The 21,863-nt window shown below is 43.0% G+C and overlaps 1 protein-coding gene across 19 annotated transcripts in view; it reads right to left on the reverse strand.

Annotated features, from left to right (window-relative positions):
* LOC105086006 (band 4.1-like protein 3) overlaps positions 1–21,863 on the reverse strand; it is a 189,462-nt gene that overhangs the window by 154,908 nt on the left and 12,691 nt on the right. For 11 of the 19 annotated variants that reach the window (XM_064481592.1, XM_064481587.1, XM_064481591.1 and 8 more), the window contains exon 1: positions 9,317–9,333. The exons of 1 other annotated variant lie outside the window; for it this stretch is intronic. The gene's annotated coding sequence lies outside the window, so the exon portion shown is untranslated. Of the gene's footprint in view, positions 1–9,316; positions 9,337–16,300; positions 16,409–21,863 lie in introns of those variants that run through there. 7 more of the 19 variants (XM_064481580.1, XM_064481593.1, XM_064481583.1 and 4 more) reach the window with 3 other exon arrangements.

Genomic DNA, 21,863 nt, shown 5'->3' on the forward strand with positions numbered 1-21,863 from the left:
AGGTACATTTAATTATGTTTGGGTGGGTTTTTTTTAGTTCTGTGGAGTTTCATCCAAACTTGTTATAAGAAGAAAATGTATGGAAAAAACAACAACAAAAACCTTTCTCCAGCTTGTATACCCCCCCAGTTTTCTCATACCTGTGTTTTAATGATCAATTTCCCAATGCCTAAATTTTGCCAATATTTTCTTCCAATGTTTTGAAAAATAAATCCCTCCTCATAACTTTACACACACTTTTTTTGGGTTTGGAGGGGAATTTTTTTGGCTGCTAAGGTTTTAAATGAGGACTCCTGCCAGGGGAGACTCTCTGATGCTTTGAGGACATTAATCAGGTTCACAGCAGGTGGCACAGTGATCTAGCTAAAAACAGAGAGATCCTTTGAATATTTCAGTTTCTTTTTGCTAGAATTTTTTTCCTCTGTCACTATTTAGCAAAGTAAAAGGCATCTGTCTTCCTTGGGGTGGACATCCGTCCCAATTAAAAGGAGCAAATTGCAACATCAATGATCATTCACTGACAGGGAAGGAGGAAGGGAGGACGACGAGAAGGGAGGCCAGGGGAGTCAAGACAGAAGGGGGATGGTGCACCTGCTCCGTCTGAAGCTGCCTCTCATTCTGTCCTTTCCTCCCCTTCCTGTTCTTCTTGGGCTTACGCAGCTTGGTCAGAAGACCAGGACCCACACCCCTGGAGGAGTGACAGGGGACAGCAGTTTACAAGCACATTGACTGAGGTCCCAGCACACCTCTGATCTAAGAGAAAACAGTGAGCTAAGATCACACCAAGGTCCTGCTCCTTCCCCCTTAAAACCCACACCTGGACCACTATACATCTATTAGGATGGCTAAGGAAAAAGGACTGACGGTCCCAAGTGTGGACGAGGATGTGGAGCGACTTGAACTCTCATACACTGCTGGTGGGAATGCAAATGGTAGGGCCACTCTTTGGCAGTTTCCAATCAAGTTCTACCATGTGTCCCAACAATTCTATACTCCTGGGCACTTAGCCTGGAGACATGAACACATATTCACAAAAAAAAAGTCTGTACAGGATGATTACTGCAGGTCTGCTTATAGCCACCAAAAGCTGGAAATAATCTAAATATCCTTCAATGGGAGAATGGACGAACACACCTTGGTATATCCATACAATGAAGTACTATACAGCAATAAAAAGGAAAAAGTAATTGGTGCATGCAACAACTTGGATGAATCTCTAAGGCATTATGCTGAGTGGAAGAAGCCAGTCTCTTAAGGTTACAGATAATGTCATATAAATGCCTCCATTTAGATGACATTCTAGAAAACACAAAACTGTAGTGATGGAGAAGAGACAGGTGGTCGCCAGGGGTTGTGTGCAGTCGCGGGGGGAGGCTGTGACTACTCAGGAATGGCATGAAAGTGTTCTGTGGTGATGGAACTGTTCTGTGTCCCGACTGTGCTGGTGGTTACATGAATCTATACATATGAGGGAAAAGTACATTAAAAAAAGGTAAACTTTATTGTATGATAAGTTAAAAATAAAGTAAAATTTTAAAAAGAATTTTAAAGAGAGAGAGAGAGAACTAACAAACTTGGACTCAAAAAAACCCAAAATAAAAACACCGCCTAACTGTGATTTTCTCTCTCCTTCCCATTTCATAAGCATTTATGGGATGTTTAGCCCCTAAGGCCTCACTTTTCAGGCTTAGGAGAAATGTTATCATTTGCTTGGGGCGGAGGAAGTGGAAGAAGTATTAGGAAAGTAAAATGTCAAATGGCGTTGCAATGATCGCTAACATTTTGGATTTGTCATTTTTCTTTTGTAAAACTTCAGTGAGAATCTCACCTTTACTCTGACCTCGAAGGTCAAAAGAAATGTCAGGAGTAAAAGAAAAGTGAAATCAAACAAAAACTTTCAAGATGTCAACATATTTTCAGGAAAGGGAGAAAACACCACAAAATAGATGCGTGATGTAATCTTCACAGCCACCCTTTTCCCAGAAAAATGAAGTAATTGCCAAATAACCACCGGGCCAGCTGCTGTCTGAAGGGCGCTCCAGATTGCTTCCCTGTGAAAGAACACTAAGCGAAGCGTGGTCTCGACTTAGACAGAAATCCTTTATGAGATGGTGAACCTCCTCATTGTCTCTCGGCTTGAAAAACAGAGAAAAACGAGCTAATTAACAATTATGATAAATAATTTATCAAAAAAGTTCTGCCACCAAAAACTCCAGAATAATCACTCCGATCTTTAAAAGAGAAGCTAGACACACTGCCAACTGGCCACTGTCAGAATGGGCCTCGGATGTTCGGGGATCCTGGCGGGGCTGGCAAGGGATGCCCTGGGGGTCCCTCCCTCCAATGTTGCAGCGGGAACTTAGCAATGTCTTGGAGGAGGGGAGGAGGCCTGGGCAGAAAACAGGCAGCCAGTCGCCCCAGGACAGAGGCAGAGCAGAAGGGGCACACGGACGGAGAAGCAGGAACACAGCTCAGGTGAGAGCGACCAGTGATGTTCCCTGCCCCGGGGAGACCCTCACTGTGCACGGGCATCGTCGATCCCAGCTGCACCTCACTGCAGGGAACTTGGGGGCCTGGAAAGCAATACCTCTGGGGACACACTCTGTTATCTCCTGCTTTATGTCATAATCTCTGCATGTTTTCAAATCAAATGCCATTAAAGAAAAAAAAAAAACAACAACAAAAAACACCAAGACCAGTACATCGCAACTCTAACCGCACTCGAGAATCGCCTGGGAGCCTTTAAAAACCAACACCAGGGCCCAGGCTCCAGAGATACGGACTTAACTGATGGGGCCCTGGCAGCAACAGCAACTCCCCAGTTGACTGTAATGATGAGAATCATTAACAGCACCATAAATCTTGCACTGTTTGGTTTTTTAGCATCATAGAGACATGGTTCCAATCCATAATTTATTACCACAACACTCCAAACATCTGTTACCCACTTTCCCCGGGCTGGTGCTAAATCCTCATCAGGTAAGACCTCTCGAATATTTTCAAAGCATTCCAAGTAGGGTCACAGGACCTCCTCTTCTGTCTGAACTGGTATGAACAGGTAGAAAGAAAAACACTGTTTCTCTTAAAGCCGTGGATTATAATAAAATGTACAAAGAAGATGTCATTTGTATTTTCTGTAAGAGTTCATTTAATTGATGATTGTAACAGGCTGCTTAGCTTTTAATTACATCATCCTGAATTCTGATCGTCCACCTTCCGACATGGCAAGAGCATCATTTTCCTCCACTCAACTTTCAGAAAGTAGACTCAAAGACAGCGCCCAGCATTGCTTCTTCCCCTTACGGGGGATTTAAGAAGCCTCTGTCAGTAACGAGGTCCTAATACAGTCTAGCAGTGAATACGAAGGATGGAGGTTCAATCAGAGCAGAAGGCACTTTCACACCGCCCTACTGCTTCTGAAAGTAAACAACCAAGAAATGATGCTGGACTACATGAGGTCACCGAGACACAACTGTTGTAATTATAATCAGCAAGGTCTAAGGAATGAGTAGAAAAGGATCTTCCTAACAAGAATTAATTAAAATCTTGTTAAAAGGCTAAAAGGCATTGTCTTGTGAGCCCCTGTGAAGTACACAGAATTAATCAATTCACAACGAGGCACATTGAGAGTAAGCAAATGATTCGTTCCTAGCTCTCCAAAATGACCCAACTTTTAGCTTCTTGAAAGTTGAAGTAGAAGTATAGCTTAACATTCTAAGAAGCGCCTTGTGGGCAGATGGTTGTAACTCACTCTATAAGGGAGAGCAGCCCAGTTATTTAAGATCCAGCACCCTGGGTTGGAAGAGGTAGTTTCCAACAGAATCCTTGAAGGCAAAGCGGAGCCGTGACAACTGTGCCTAGTAAGTGAGGGGAGGAAAGGATTCTGTTTCATCTCTTTCTAGAGATTTCCATGCAGCCCTTGCAGAAAGACTGACGGCGTCATGGGTTCCTCATGGAAAGCTCTCCCACCCGCTGGCCTCCTAAACCGCCTTTCCCCTCCAGTCTTCCCTCCTGCCATCCTCTCGGCTTTCAAATGCCCGTCCAGCTCACCTCCCAAGGCCACTCATGTGCCACGTCTTTTGAGAACTGGCCCCCAAAATATCTTCCGGCAGAAGGAATCAGTGGCCTGTTCGGTACTTGCTCTGTCTGCTTTTGCAGTTAATTGTGTGAAAGCTCACAGGGTAGGATGTATCCGAGCCCGGGACCTAAAACAGTGCCTTCCCCATCAGTAAGCATTTGAATCATATCTGACAAACAAGGAGAAACTGGAGGAAATGTACTGAATGAGTCTCTCGTTTAGAACTCCTGGAAATATGCTTCCTTTCCTTAACAATTTACTGAAAATGTTCTCAGTCATTGCTTCTTGGCAGAGTCCGTGAGGACTAGGGATGAATGGTAGGGCATCTGTGACCCTCTTGAAACTGTATATAAATTTAATATTTATTCTAGTATGTGGCTCTCCCCCTGCCCCACACATATCCTGGAGATCTTTACAGCTTTTTTTGAATCTTTAAGGTAACTAATCCAACAATCAATTTTTAAAAATTGGTTACTGTTCTGCACATATTTTGTATAAACAATAAGATATAAGAGCTGCTTCTTTTTTTTTTTTTTTACGGAGGCACTGGGGATGGAACCCAGGACCCCGTGCGTGCTAAGCACGTGCTCTGCCACTGAGCTACACCCTCCCACCATGACTTCATTTTCTGACTCTGGGTTCGAGGACACTAAAAATTCTGGGCTGAAAATGACGAAGGAACTAACTGAAATATGATTCTTCAGCACTTCTTTCATTCATTACGCCACCTCCTCTGCACAAGGAAAGTTCTCGTTGCTGGAGCAGGCGGGGGGAGGGGAAAGAAGACACTTTAAGAAATCTGAATTCCTATTGCACTGTTATCTATACCATATGCCAGGCACTTAACTAAGTGCACAAGGCAATACATGATCCTAGAAATCATACTTGTGCTCGGCCTCGTCAGTTAAACTGAAAGTTGCTGGAGGGCACAACAGCATTGACTCCTTCAGAATCCAGCACACAGTGAGTCCTGAATGAAAAGAGTGGGTGGACCTAGAGATTATCACACTGAGTGAGGTAAATCAGACAGAGGAACAGAAGTATGATACGGTATCACTTACACGTGGAATCTAAAAAATAATACAAGTGAACTTATTTCCAAAACAGAAACAGACTCACAGACATAGAATACAAACTTCCGGTTACCAGTAGGGAAAGAGGGGGGGAGGGATAAATTAGGAATATGGGATTAATAGATACACACCACTATATACAAAATAGATAAATAACAAGGATTTACCATATAGAGCAGAGAACTATATTCAATATCTTGTACTAACCTATAATGGAAAAGAATCTGAAAAAAATCTATGTATAACTGAATCACTTTGCCATACATCTGAAACTAACACAATATTGTCAATCAACTATATTTCAATTTTTTTAAAAAGGAAAAACATAAGGATTAACTGGAAAGGTAAAAAAAAGTCAGTGTCAAGAAGGATTGTCTAAGTTTTACATAGGTTAGTAATACGATGTAGAGGAAAAAGCACTTAATGTGGAGAGACAGACTTGAGTTCAAATCCTGCCACATCTAGTTAAGGTATTTGATTTCTCTGAGCCTCAGTTTCCTTGTCTGTAAGAGACCCGAGTGCCTAGTTCACAGGTGTTAGGAAGAGCACAGGCATGCTGTATACACAACAGCCGTCATGCAGGCGGCACACGGCAAGTTTCACTCCCCCGGGACCCGCGGCAGCTCAGCTCTAGGGCAAGTGCTGCACATCTGAAAATCCAGATGCTCGAGGGGACACTTCCCTCAGGTGAATTTCTCGGCGCTCTGCATCTCTCGTCTGCTGATGTCGTAGTCAAGTCAGGTCATTTTCCTGTATGCATCACTTCCGTGTAGGATTTAGTCCTTTTGGGACGTACACACATTCTGTTCTTAGAACTCACTGGCAACAGATACAAGCACTGGAAATTCCCCTCTCGGAGAACAAAATTCAAAGAAATTGAATACTACACTACAGTGACAATTTTTAAGTTGTAAAAAATAACATTATTGACACTTAGTGGCTGCTAAGGGGAAAAAATCTAAATCTTAAAGCTGGATGCAATATAAACATTTTCAAAATGTAATTAGATGACATCATGGAAAATATTAAATAAAAATGTTAGTCTAAACTTTAAGTCCCTATTTATTAAAAAAAAAAAAAAAGCAATTTCAAGCAGTAACTCAAAGTTTACAGTGAAGACATCCAATCTGTTTCATTTAAGATTCTTGTCTTGTTACACTACCGGAAAATTGGATTTAAATCCGTTTACCACAGGCAAAGAAAATGTTTGCAATCTAAAACTGTATTTACACACATCTATAATGTACTTTTGCCTTTTGAAAAAGGTATAAAAGTAAGAATTTGTGGCAAATGAAGGAATGAAAAAGAATGTTTCTATGTCCCTAAATTCCTTGAAGCTGTTGGAACCATAAAAGAGTTTTGTGAAATATCACTGTCTTTTGTTTTGCCTTCTTATCATAAAGGAGTGCATTCAGCTAATTTTTACTCTCTCCTTAGATCCATACTATTTTTTCCTACCCTAAAACTTACACTAGGTGGAGCCCCATGTTCAAGATTTGGAGTGATTTTTAAAAGGGAAAGAAAAAAAAAATTAACAATTGAAAGCAAAACCTAAAAGGCTCTTGCATTAAAAAAAATTTTTTTAAATGTATCCTCAAAATCTACAGTACCACCAGAAAAGACTTTTTCTAATAATAAAAACCATGATGATGAAGAGGACCATTAACATTTACTTGGGAGATACACTAAATGCAAAGCTGCCACTAAAATTAAGTGACTTCCTCCACTGCCAGCGGTGGCACTACCATTCCAGAAGGACTCAGAAAATTCCAAGGACCTTCTTGAAGGTGAATTCTTTGGGAATCTATCAGAAATAGAACTGAAACAACTGGAAACTGTTCTGGGTGATCTTGACCCTGAGAGTCAAGGGCTATGAGGTCCTGAATTCGTTGCAAACATTACATTTCCTTTGGGGAGAAGGTACCCCGGGCATGGAGGGTAAATCTCTTCTGGACACTTGCAAAAATATTCCAGCAATGTTAATGCTCTCTGTGTCTCAAGAGGGCACAGTACCCAGATACTTCTGAATTCCAATGAGAGCTACACTGTTGTTGAAAACAGACTCTTAAACACACCAGAGCATGAGCAAAAGACAGAACATCCCCAATGCATTCAAACCTCTAAGTTGTCGGTGATGCAGAAATATTGAAAGGCCTGATTAGACATTTCGGGATGTCTGGGGAGGGAGGGGCTTCTGAACGGAAAAAAAAAAAAAAAACAACCAAAAAACCTGTTCAATTATGGGTCTGTAGAACTTGCTGTTAAAAATAGGCTCTCACTACTCTCCAGCCTCTCAGTGGACCCGAGCTGGAAGAGATAAGGCTTCCAAGATAACCCGGCAAACTTAGTGATCACTCACTGCTGTCTGATAAAAACAGCACCATCGCCCAGCTATCTCCCTGCACCGCTGCGAGGTCAGCTCCCCTCCGCGCTATCTCTGGGCTGTCTTTCCAGCCCAACGTGCTTGAAATACAAAGTTCAGCCCAGCAGCGAGCAGAACCCTTGCCCGATTCCCCAACGCTCGTGCTGACATAGCCGATGCGAATCTGTCAGTGTCCTAGGCAATAAAATGTGCTGGAATCTTTTTAATTTTTTTCCCCCAGATCTATACAAAATCATGGGCCAGGCAAGACCGAGTTCTGCTGACAGTTGAATTATGTAGCAGAGTAACCTTTGAACAAGTACAAATCATTGACCTCACGTAAATTCTTCCCCAGAAAGTCCAAGAAACAGGTTCAATCAGGGTCAGATAGGCAGGAGGACACTTACCACTAGCCCCAAGTATACAGCATGAAACACGACTGGGATTTATACCTGTTAAACCAAACAGTATGAACATCAGAACACCACGTGCTTTGATGTTTGCCTCACGTTCTCCAGAGGCAAGCTGATTTTCCCTCTGCAAGCTGTTTGCTAAATTCAAATGCTTCTGCAACTATAAATGATTTATCGAAGCAAAACTAATCACAGTAAAGAAGAAATGCACGCAGAGTGGGTCATCTTCTTCGATGACAGAGGTGAGCTTTTAAAAAGAAGAAAAATTATCTGAGCTTTGGATCCTCCAAGCATTTATTGGATAAAATAAAGACTCGATGAATTAGACAAACTATATTAAATAGATAGCCTTTTTCAATACCTTTAAAATCGACAGTTTTCATGTAAAATGGATCATTAAAATTTATATTTTCATACCAAGTTTTCAGGTTGATGGCAAAGCTCTCTGTCCTTCTGCTATAAAATTTAATGGAATTTTCCAATTAGGTTTTCAAGTGGTGGGAAGTGGCTCAGAAAACACATACTAACCCAAACACTGCACCTCCCCCAACCCTCCTGCCCGTCTTATAGCCGGTACTAATACTATGATAATAGTCTTACAATGTAAAGCTTATATTTTAATTGTTCCTTAGAAGATAGAGGTGGCCCAGAACCTTGCACCCACCTCTGGCGTGACTGATACAAAGCAGGTGACGCTAAATCCAACAGGAAGGATCACACAGACTGGACAGATTTACAGCCCTTCAACCTCCTCTCTTTACCTCCTGGGTAACAGCTGAAGAAGAGCTGGAGGAGGAGAATGGCTAACCGACGGTTTAAAATCTTTAAATATGGGACTTCGGGGCCGACAGGGGGAAAAATGGTTGGTGGAGAAAGCTGTGGACTAAAGCAGACGGTAGATAAGTTTGCCAAGTTAATACTCTCAATCTCTACACGCCGAGGAGGGAAGCACCTGATGAATCAATTGTTTCTCATTTTGCTGACGCTCCCTATTGGTCTTGAGGACAGTTTCTTTCTAAGCAGAGTAATGTTTAACCACTTCCTTACCATCCACACTGCCTCCTAAGCAGAATTTAGAACTTTGCTATTGTAATTCGGTGTACTTCGGTTTTTGCCCCTTTTTACTAAATCTTTGAGAGAGAGAGATAATGTCTTATTCATCAGCACTGTCATCATTTTAGCAACTAAAGATAAGGCAGGGAAAACAAAGGAACTGCACGTACACAGAAGCCATTAAAAGGAAGGGGAAGTCCTGCTTAAGTGAAAGGGAGGTGAATAAAGGCACTCACTTTAAGGAGTGCCCTCCTACACCGTTGGTGGGAATGTAGTTTGGTGCAGCCACTATGGAAAACAGTTTGGAGATTCCTTAAGAAATTAAAAATAAACTTACGATATGATCCAGCAATCCCACTCCTGGGCATATATCCAGAGGGAACTCTAATTCGAAAAGACATACGCACCCCAACGTTCATAGCAGCACTGTTTGCAAGAGCCAAGACATGGAAACAGCCTAAATGTCCACTGACAGATACCTGGATGAAGAAGCTGTGGTGTATTTATACAACAGAGTACTACTCAGCCACAGTAAGAATGAAATCATGCCATTTGTAGCAACATGGATGGACCTAGATAAGATTACCACACTAAGTGAAGTAAGTCAGAGAAAGACAAATGTCATATGATACCACTTACATGTGGAATCTAAAAAAAAAAAAAGATACAAATGAACTCACTCACAAAACAGAAACAGACTCACAGACATAGAAAACAAACTTATGGTTACCAGCGGGGAAAGGGTGGGAGGAAGGGATAAATTAGGAGTTTGGGATTAGCAGATACAAACTACTATATATAAAATAGATAAACAACAGGGTCCGGTGGCATAGCACAGGGAGCTACATTCAGTGTACATAATAACCTATAGTGGAAAAGAATATATATATATATAAGTATGTATATAAAAAATATATAAAACTGAAAGACTGTATATATATTTATAAAAAACTGAACCACTATGCTGTACACCAGAATCTAACAAACACTGTAAATCAACTAAACTCCAATTAAAAAAATAATAAAGGCACTGTCTTTTAAACACAGTGAAAACGAGCTGAGGCACACACAACATCCATCCTGCACAGGGCTCCGTCACCGGCGGGGTCAGGGGCTCACAGGGCACCAGGGAGGTGATTATAGGACAACATTACAGAGCAAGGCCTATAGGCGACCACAGGCCCAGCCCTGGAATTGAAATCCAGTCCCATGTTTGGGGACGTTTTTTCCCTACAGGAACCAAGCCTGAGAAGTACAAGCATTATCTCATTTTCAGAGCCTGGGAATATTAACTTACGGTGAAGAAGAATATGAAATCAAATATGGGTGTGTTGACGTATGACTGAAGCACTATGCTGCACACCAGAAACCGACACAACGTTGTAAGCTGACTATACTTCAATTAAAAAAAAAATATATATATATATATACACACACACATATACACACACACACACACACACTCACACAGACTTTGGGACTGGAATAGAGAAGAAGCAGTTAGGATTCTGATTTCATTGGCCACCATAGGTTTTGGTAAGCATGCCCCTCCTTTCAATACATAGAGGTCATTGGTTGCAGAAGCTATAAAAGTTGAATGAGATCTTATTTCAGGTAGAAAAGTAAAAGCTAACATTTCCTGTTAGTCAAACTCAGGTCTCTGGAGGGTCAAAGCTCAGCTCATGTGACATCTTGTTCCAAAGTTTCTTTCGCTCTGAATTATGACCCATTGTCCAGATGTTGTTACCCACCAGTGGCTTGAAATCTCCTTGATATTTGATTTTTTCTTTAAACAGTTTGTTTTCAGGTCCCACACCAGCTACTCTGGTGCTGCGTGTCTTTCAGGGAGTCCACAAATGTTTACAGAATGAGTAGCAGAAGTTTAAATATTTGGAATAGTTACAAACAATGCATTTGCTGCTTTTAGTGCTGCAAGGCTTAAAGCTTAAAGGGTCTTTTAAAAAAATCACCTCTCCTGATTCAGAGAAAAATCCATTTTATTAAAACCATTTCTATTAATAGAGCAGATAGAAATGGCCCACGTGTTTCATTTCCTCCTCTTATGCCCCATTTCCCAAATTGACAGACATTTTGCTTGTCTTCCATTAATTTCACAAAAAAGTTCTGTGTCTCTACAGTGGACACTACGATATCCTGCCCAGGTCCTCTTATAAGAGTGAAGGATTTATACTCCTCCTGCTTCTAGAAGGGTTGCCAAGAGGCAGCCCTCAGCTATCAGTCCTTTGTGGGGTTGCCTCCACTGAAGACAGCTGCCTTGCCCACGTCACGCCCCCTCCAGGGGCAGCCTGCATCCCACGGGACCAGTCTATGAGGGGGAAGAAGTGCTGGGGCCTTCCGGCTCTAGCTGGAAACAACCTGGAGGTCACCCCAGCTCCAGGGCTCCCTAGGGTGGTTTGGGGCCCTTCCAGGGATCACAGCCCCACCCCCACGTCTCCCTCTGCCCTGTCCTATGTTCCCCCTTGGCTTTGGTCCCAGGAGCTCTTGCTAACAAACACCTTGGCCAGCAAAGTCCATTTCACAGTCTATCTTCAAGAACTACAACCTGGGGGGGAAATATAGTTCAAGTGGTAGAGCACATGTTTAGCATGCACAAGGTCCTGGGTTCAATCCCCAGTACCTCCTCTAAAAATAAATAAATAATAATAAATAAACCTAATTGCCTCCCTCCAAAAAAAAAAAAAAAAACAAAAACAAACAAACAAGAAACACAACCTGTGACAGCCTCCAGACATTAGGGGTTAGGCATAAAGACTTGTTAAAGGATGAAGTGCCAGTTCTTTCCGATTTGATGTAACAACAGGGGGCACGTACAGGTAAATCCAGCACTCCCTTCCGACACACTAAGACGCAGGAGGGAGGCCCGTGCGGGTGCTCTAAGAGTCCAGTGGAGTCTCACACCCAGGGGGGTGGGAGGAGAGGATGCCTATTGGGGCAAAATTCTTGCAGGAGCCGTGTGTAAAAGACAAGCGGGAGTCACGAGATAAGGACAAGGTAAGGAAATTGAAGCAGGAGGAAGAAAATGAAAAAAATAATGGATACATGGGAGCTCCTCGGATGCTAAAGGCAGGACACACCGGACATAGCAGGGGTGACAAGTGACACAAGAACGGGCCCAAAGCAAAGCGGCGGACACATTTGGTAGATGGTAACAGGACCGGGGAAAACTTGCGGGTCATCCTAATGAGCTTTGTTCTTGACCTTCATTTAGACCGAGACACAAGACACGTGGCTTTTCATGCAACCAACACTTCCAGGTTTCCCAGCTTCTCCCCTCTCCCAAAATGACTGCAGAATAAACAGCGCAAAGCAGTGCAGACACTTCAGAAGGATGACAGTGGGATGGAGAACACCATCATACAAACGTGTGAGTAATGGCATCGTCTACTGTACACAGAATCAGTCTTTTAGAAGAAAAACTTCGGCGCGTAAGATTTTCCAAAGTATCTTGTTTTCCTTTGAAAAGAACCTTGTCTTTTTTTTTTCCACACCCTCTATTACATGGGTAGTACTAAACAAGTAAATAAGCATGGGCCATTGAAGAGTGACTATGTTATTTATTGCTATTGAAACAAATGCCCTGTATAGATTTTAACTTTTATGTATATGACTTAACTTCTTGCAAGTTTTACTCCTTAGCATCACTGATCCTGCGATGTTTATTTGGTCATCATACATCGTTGTCATTATGGATCAGAACGTCCACAGCATCATTCAGTGCAACACAGTGTTGGAGGTCTCTTTGCCTATCCTTGCCTTCCTTCTCACCTAGAAATTATCCATGAGTAACATTACAGAGACAAAGTTAATGCAAACAAAATCACAACTCGCAAGCCCTGCAGAAACTCTTGGTAAACAGAATTATTAGCTGTCCACCAGGAGCCATTAGGTGATGAGGTAAGATGGCTGATGGTGTTACACAAGCCCCAGAGCACAGCCAGGCAGAACCTCCTCCTCTCTCTGTCTGTTGATCTATAGATAATCTATTGATGGATCGATGATCTATCGATTGATCTATTTATCTGTATTACACACACAAGAAATAATACGGAATAAAAGTGAGTACAAACAATAACACTATAGAGGTAAACCTGAATCCGGTCTATTTTACTTAAAAAAGTAAATACTTTTAAAATTTTAATACTCGGATTTATAATTAGCAGCCCCTCACTGCGACACCTAGGCAGGTGATCAGCGCTCAGCGGGGCGCTGCCGTGCTGCGGTGGAGAAGCCCTCCTGCAAGCAAGACGGAACTGCTGGGGCGTTGGAAGCAAGAGACAGGCACGGCCAGGTTCACAGCGTGGGTATGTCTCCCTGGCGCCAGATGGAGGATGGCATGAAGATGGAAAGAAGGGTTTGGCACAGTGTTGGAAAACCCAGGTGAGACGCGATGAGGAGCTGCACACTCTGGGCAAGGCAATCCCAGCATCCTCGCCCAGAGCGTCCATAGCTGGGCTCCATCAACGCTGACACTTGTCAACGGAGAACCTCGGGAGATTCAAGCAGGGCGACTAGCTGACCAAGGTAACTCTCTGCTTTTCCGGTCTCTCTTATTTTGAGAAGGGCCTTATGACTCTGACTAATACAGCAGAAAATTAGCTATTAGAGAAGTGCACGTGATTAGATTTGGCAATGCAGGATCTCTCAAAAACAAGTCGAAAATCTAAGTGGAATCTGTAGGAACCAGGGTTGATATGAATTTGGAAACATGTTGGCTTCTGTTGGATTTTTTTCCCCTGCAAAACTACCGTTAGTTCTATTAACATATGATCATACTGCCAGATACAAAGATATCAACTCCTCTAGAAACGGAAATTCACGTCTGTAGGGCCAAGCGCCCTACTAATTAACACATCTTTTACTCTAATCACGCCTGCCCCCCACCCCTGCCCTGACTGATGAGAATGCTTTGCATAACTGCCAGGAAAGAGACAAATTTAGTTGTAGGTGACAAAGTATTGTCTGAGAGGCACCAAAATCCTGCCTTTGAAGGTACAGAGGAGTCAATAATGGTTCAAGGAAAAGGTGTCTAAATGAAAACATTTTATGACTTGGACCCCATGGTCTTCAGGTGAAGCTGTCCCTCAGTTTACTCATCCATAAAACTGGATGACAGAAAGTCCCTGTGTCATGAGGTTGTTATGGAAATTAAATGAGATGCCTGGGCAGCCCGTCCCCCAGCGCCCGGGAAGGAGGAAGTGATGAGGGTGATGATGACACATGATCGTGTCCATCACAGCATCGTGTCCGAGTGACAAACCCATTTGCTTTTTTTTTTTTTAAGAGAATGATTCCATATTGACCAAACCAATAACTAGGCTGCAGAGCCAGCCTATCCTTATCAATGGAACAAAAGCAAATTAAAAAAAAACCAAAGGGCCCATTAAGTCAAGAGATTCCTTAACAGACTAGAATGGGGCAGTAACAGTGAAGGAAAAAGGGAAGCAGGGGAGGCCAACACCCTACAACAGAGTCGGATGGGAAACAACAGTCAGACACCCTGGCTTGTACTTTGCTGCTTTTAGGACCAGAGATTTCTGGAGATTTCCTGAGCACCTCACAGATAAAGTGTTATCTTCAGAGGAAGGCTTTCTAGGTCCCAGACACAGGGAGAATTCGCCCTATTTGGCTTGTGATCAGTTTAAAAGAAGTAGGTTCTGGCTACTGATTATTCCTGGAAGAGAAGGTGAGATTTTAAGGATGATTCTCCAGGTGGTTATCGCTCATGAGAAGGAGGGCAATGGAAAGACCCAGAGACACACACAGAGGGAAAGGCACGGTGTGAATCCCCCGAAAGGAGATTTTAGATGCAGAACCGAGGAATCGCAACGTAACCCAAAAGGCAAAACAGCTGATTAGGTGATGACTGTGTCAAATCAACCACTCACTGCTCAACAGATCACACTCACATGGCACAGCCTCCTAAGGCCACTTATGGGTCACGACATCGTCAAAAAGAAAGACCCCCAAACTGCTTACACCAGGACAGAAAGTCTTACAGACCTCCATGCCAGACTTCATGCTATCACGCAACATCATTTTAGAAATTCCAGAAATACTAGATTGCAGGAATGAATGTGTTTGCTCCCAGCAAGTGACATCCTGCCACCTCCACCGGCTCAGGCAGCGACACGGCAGTGTGAAATTTATTTAGAGGGAGACTTGGGATGAAAGTGGAACTGATGACAAAGACCGTGATTTTCCCGGGGAGGTACACCTCAGCGGGTTCCTTCTTCCCAGGCATCAGCCGCGTCAAGTACTTTTCAAAATACAGAGGTGCCTTTGGACCAGCCACTTTTATAGTATCATGCTAATCAACGGTTTGTTGTTTTGTTTTGGGGTTTTTTTGGGAAGATGCTCCCTACATGCTTGATAACTAGAAAGAAATAGATTTAAAAATCTATTTTTTTTTTAAATTCAAAACCTGCCTGTCTAGTCTCCATTCCATAGCAAGAAATCCACCAGCAGATGCAAATCCTCTCTCTGCTGCCCGGTCCTGTGTGCAGAATAGTTGAGTGCCCAGTACATCCTTATCTCTCTCTCTCTCTCTTTTTTTTTAGTGGATGTACTAGGGATTGAACCCAGGACCTCATGCTTGCTAAGCATGTGCTCTACCAACGAGCTATTACCCCCTACCCCGCCTTACCTCTCTTCTGGGAAAGCAAAGTTAGAGTTTGCTATTTAACAGTTTTGCTACCTTGAGTTTTGAAACCATCTCCTAAGGACCTATTAAAGGGGGAGTTTTCATGTCAAGATTCCTGGCTCATTTAATATACATACAATCAGCAATGGACCGTTTCCAACATGTTTATACTAGGAACAATGCCGGCATCACAAAACAAGCACGGTTCTATCTGCCACGAATGGTAACTATGAATATTTGAGAAGTGTGATTTACAGAAACAACTGAACAAGAGCCTTTGAAAATTCCATTTCAAACTATGTGGGATATTTACAAATGGTTTTGTTATAAAAAAAAACAAACTATTCTTCAAACTCACATAAACCCTCTTCTTCAAAAAAAGAAAAGAAAACCAACAGCAAAAATTTAAACATTAGCTCTAGTCATTGACCACGATTCATCTTTGTTTTATTTGAATGTGGGTGCTCCCAAGAGCACACCTCAGAATTTCTCCCTCTCTAATGCAGGAAGATTAACTCTAACTGAAGGCATGTGGGGTGCCCGCAAGTGGCCACGAGGATCCGGAAGATATTTTCCCATCAAACAATTTCATTTGGCAGTTTTCTTCTTCCTCAGACAAAGAGAGAAATCAACAGCTTAAACGTTAATTTCAGGACTCACCCACATCATCCGTGCCGCACGCCCAGAGATGATAACGTTTTCCCAGATGACGGGCAGGTCACCAGTCACGTTCCAAGCAGCAGCAAGGCAGGAAGGTGAGGAAGAAGAAGGAAACATAGATTAGGAATAACTCGGCAGCTGACGTCAGCTCACTCCTCTTCTGAGATTGATAATGAGTTCTCCCCTTTCTAGAAACGTCCCCATTGCCAAGACATGGCAGGTTAAGGAGAGAGTCGCTATAGATAAACAAGGTAGATAATTCATGAGGTGTATGAAGGGACCTCTCACTAACACTTTCATTTAGCAGTCGCAAAGAGGAGAAAACGCATGCAAACCACATTGGAACAGGTGATAGATGTTTCCAGAAAGAGTCTATGAAAGAGCTGAATGGACCTACAGGAACATAAAAATGATTAAAGCAAGTCTGGACTAGAATGGGGGAAGGGAGTCTGCGACTGTTGCAAAGACTTGGGCTAACTCAAAGTCATAATCAGAAAACCTAGTAATATTATTTGTACATTCAAACAAGCATTTGACAAAAATAATTCTAATTATGCATTTTCCAAGAGTATAAATTATAATCCATTTTAGACATGGCTCCTTAAAAAGTTGACTGCCTTGGGTTGTGGGCAGCGTGTGGTTCAATCAGCTCCCCCTCGTCCCAGTGATGACTGGTGAATTTTCTTCCCATTGAGAACATGTGAGCTTTAATGATTCTGGCCAAAGGGTACAGTCGCTCCTGTCTGGAATAGCAACTGTTTTTATTTCCTAGAGAATCAGAGAAGGGTATACACTGGTGCCTACACGAGCCACTATACTAGAACTACGCTGAGATGTCTGCTTTCAGTCACCTTCAGCCCACAGTCTACATCGCCCTGTGCACATGGGTTGGCCTCATGGTGAGGGGACACCACCCGCATGGGGGGTGGACTCAGGGAATCGGGGTGGGTTCCGTGGTCCTTTAAAGGAACTGGGTGATCTTAAACATCTGCTTTCTTGGGTGGAAAAAAGAGAGTGAAAGATGTCCTGGTTTTCTCATACAGTTATGATAGAGACTTTTTAAAAAAATGCTTGAAAAAGACCTCTGGGAAACACCAAGCAAGCTAAATCCAGAGTGGGCTTTGGAATATCTCTAACGGTCGTCTGCCTCTCGGCAGGAGCGCTCAGCTCCTTCCCAGCAGATGAGAAACGTCCAGGTAAGACAGGATACGCTGCAGGCTCAGCCTCGCTCTCCAACCTTAATTCCTGTCATCCGTCAGTCAAACATTGGCTTATTTCCAACGAAACGAAGGCCCATGAGTCTAGAGTAGTGATCATCCTTAAAATGTGGCCCAGGACCCCGGGAAGTCCCTAAGCCACTTCTACGAGGCCCCTGAGATCACAACAATTTTCCTAGTCACACTAAGACAGAATCTGCCTTTTCACTCTCATGCACTCAGGAGTGTACTGGGGAAGTTTCTAGAAGCTACACGATGCATAATACCTCACTCCCAGTCTCTAATACAGAAGCAGAAGCAGACATCAGAATCCACCCTCTTCTCTTAAGCCAGACATTAAAGAGATTTGCAGTAACACTCTTTAAATTATTTTTGTTTTGGAAACAGTTAACTTTCCTAAGAATATTTGTGTTCACACGGCATGGACTTCCATGGTTACTTTTCAGCAAATTGAAACTAAGTATTTTAAAAATCTCTCACTTACTATTCCTAATGCAGCACATATCCATCAATACACCACACATAAACCCAAGCTCTTTGCGATCTGTGATCATTTTTAAGGACTATATCGAGGTAGCAGGACTGAAATGTCTGAGAACCGAGGTGTCTAGATCAGAAACCAGGAGGGCAAATGATAAGAGAAGGGGGCTGCAGGAGCAGCCCCCACTGGCCACGTGCGGGGTCCTCACCTGAGAGCGGGGTCGGGCTACTCCATACACACAGGAGGCTACAGCCCCTGGCTCTTTCCCTGTATGTGATAGTTGTAGAGAATTATTCATTGTTCAACTAACTGTTCCACCCTGTAATGATTCATTATTTAAAAAATGAGTTCCTAATGTTCCATCATAAAGCTCTTCCGCCCTGTAGTGAATCTCAGGACTGCTTTCAAAAAGAACGTCTTCCCCTACACGGTCGGTGCAGCGTCTGCATGGTGCTTGCCTCTTAAAACCCATGTTATGGCTAATTTGGAACTGGGAAATGTAACAGAGGACTCTATCTTCCAGTGGAGCCAAAATCAGGGTCAGAGCTCTGAGGATGCCCCGTGGGGGCGGGAGGAGACGGAGCTTCTGGGAAAGATGGCTCTTTCTAACTTCGGGGAGGCCTTTCTGTGCTGCCTGCAAACCCTTCCTGCTCACCCTCGTTGGCTCTCTGGTACCTGCCCCCTCAGAAGTTTATCCATCCCCAAGTCCCTCCTGCGTTCCCCTCTCTCTCAGGGAGAAAAATCTTGCTTCTCTCTTCACCGAGAAGCTCGAGGCAGGCAGCTCTGGGGTTAAGATTCCTGCACCATGACTATAAAATGTATGAGTTGTAACTTTAGCATTGGCAAGATAAAAATAATTATCTTAATATGCAGTTTCTGGAAATAAATAGCAGCTGAAAGCGTGATTATGATTTTAATAACAAGAAAATAATTGTATGTGAGTAACATCAGCACGAGGAGATAAACTGAAGGCCCGTCAAGGTAAGGGAATGTGCGTGCAGGGGACAGTGGAAAGTGGCCAGGCCACAAGGCTGGTCATAGCAAAAAATTTTATCAAAGTACATTCTCCAGGGATGCCTGCTGGAACAGCTTAACTGCGGGGACAGCCTGTACCTTCAAAGAAGCAACTGACAAGGTGCCAGAACCTTCCATCCGGACTGAGGTGGTGAAACGTCACGGGGGGAGGGCAGACCTTTAGAGGTGCCAAAGACACCTGAGCGAAAAAATGCGTGGATGCAAACTTCTCAGTGGAACCAACTGAAACTTTTCTTTAAAGGTGCAGCGTCTTTTGTTTTTCATTTTTTTGAGGGGTGTGAATCAAGGAGAGACAGAGTATGATTTCACAGAGATAGTCTGTGTTTTTGAATTGACTTTGGTTGGGTGAGTCACTTACCCTGTGCAAGCTTTGATTTTGCTCTCTCCATAACACTGAGCACAGAGGTGTGGTCAACGCCAGAAATAAAGGCATTTCCAGCCCTTTGATCGGAATACTTGGAGCACAGTAGGTGCTCAGTACATGGCAGTTCCTTTTCTTGGTTTCTCGCCTTTTGTCTTCCTATCACAACTGGCCATCCAAGAGACGCTCAACTTTGGGGTAACCACGTAACAGAGAGAGACACAGAAAGGGAGCGAATGTATACACAGCCAAGATGGATGCCCATAATTGATGAATGGATTAAAAACTTAATCCTCTGTCCCCGCGATGATTTGGTTGAAACCCCCCTCTCTGATGTCTGACATCGGATGTGGTACCTCGATCGATGTGGCGTCTGTAAACTCCTTCAGCTTTAACGTTTGTTGATCATTTACCTCCTTACTCCCTCTTGTCAAGGACCATCCTTTTCTGGGCTATGGAATCCTTCCCTCCATGGGTCTGAAACCAGCTCCTGCCTGGATGTCCTAGCTCTGTGCCCCCTGGTTTATCCCAGGAGCTCAAGACCACCTTTGAGTGGTCCTCCTGATCGTCTTTCCTTGCCCTCCCCCTGCTGTCACCTGTGGCTTCTTTTCCTTTCGTTTCCTTGGGAATCTCATGGGTTCTTGAGGGGGCTTCCTGGCATCAGGGTCGCCCGGTGCCTTGCATGGAACCACTCCTCCCCTCTCCCAGCTGCAGCTCTTACGCCTCCGGCTCCCACAAGCCCACCCGAGTTCCCCATCTCCAGCCCACCAGGTACCTGTCTGCCTCACTCTCTCTCCCCACTTCCCACCATTCAGCATCTGTCTGACCCCCAGAGCCCTACGTTTCCTTCAAATCCAGGGTGAACATAGCACCCCCGACCCCAGGAAACCTTCCCAGTCTTTCTGTCAGAATTGTGTCCCCTCTCCGGTGTTTCCCCAAAACTGGGGCGATCACTTAAAAAGTACACATAAAACATTTTTATCATGCAATAATTTCATACATGTAAATACACACAAGCAAGTCATGAAGCGTTAATAATAAAACAAACACCGGCAAACCTGTCGCCTAACTTAATAATGAGGTGAGAATATTGTCAATGTCATTGCCTCTGCCATTCAGTCCTCCTCCCTCCCCACAACATGGGTTTTCCTAAAGAATATCACTAAATGTTGCATGGTTTTGAGCTTTATAAAAGTCATGTTCAATCATTCAATCTTTGCAAGTTTTTTGGATCATCATTATTATGATTCATCCTTGTGGCTGGTTAGAGCTAAACATTCCATTCATTTTTGTGGCTTGTATAATATCTCCTTTTGTGAATATGCCATAATTTTTTAATCCATTTTCCCATCCACAGACATTTGTGACGTTTCCAATTTAGTGCTATTATGGATATTTTGGAAACATTTCTCAGTGCACATGTGTGACTGTTTCTCAATAGTATACAATTATATGCAGAATTACTATGTTGGAAAATGTGCACATCTTTACAAGACAATCAAAATTATTTTAAATATTATTGTTATCACTTTATCTGCTTCTCTAGCAATGCATAAAAATTCAATATTTGCATAAGAGCCTCTTTTGAAATTCATCATCACTTTCTATATCACATTTATTGGCATTTATATACTTGTCTCCCTATACGATGATAAGGGTCATATTTTATTCACAGTTTTATTCTCATGGCCCACATCACTACCTTGCTTGTAAAAACAAATAAGTGAAAATCAAATTGAAGTAAATGCGACAACTTGTATTTGAGTTACAAGACTTTCTGCTTTTTAATGCAAATAGCATAGAAAGATTATGGGGTTATTAATCCCTTGCACACACACAAAAATATGATTTCATTCAATCAGATTGCTTTCTCCTATCACCAGGTTAGATAAGCAGAACTAAGAAAATGGTAGTTTTATTTGAGAAAGAGAGGAACTAATAAATTTGGAACAAGGAATAGATTTTGGGAAGAAAGCCCAACTATAAGCAAAAAAGTGTGACTCAGGATTGTATGTGGACACCAGAGCCCAGAGAAGTGGCTCAAGAAGATGGACGTGAGATTTGGGAAGGGGTGCTTTATGCGTATGCGCGTTCAAAGATTTTCGCTGCAGGCTACCCACGTGATTGGCTTCCTGTTCTGCAGTCCCACCGCCGGTCCTAGTATTTCCAAAATTTGTTCATGACATACACTGAGTAATGTTGTCTGGACCAGCCTGGAAACCACCCATAATTTTCAACTTCTTCTCTCAGGGCAAAGAATTCAAAATTCCCAACAAATACTGACGTGCACTTTTGGAAAAAGGATTCATCTGTAAAATGGGGAATGCCTATATTCAGAAAGGAGGTCTCTGCCTTTTGTTGATCTAATCTTTTCACCCCTAGGACTGAGAAGAGCCAGAGGCTGAAAAAAAATAAGCATTTCCGTGCTCTTACAAATGCACAACCTCCACTAAGCCCCTCTTTGATCAC

This window comes from Camelus dromedarius, chromosome 32 (genome assembly GCF_036321535.1).
Source record: "Camelus dromedarius isolate mCamDro1 chromosome 32, mCamDro1.pat, whole genome shotgun sequence".
NCBI classification, from domain to species: domain Eukaryota; kingdom Metazoa; phylum Chordata; class Mammalia; order Artiodactyla; family Camelidae; genus Camelus; species Camelus dromedarius.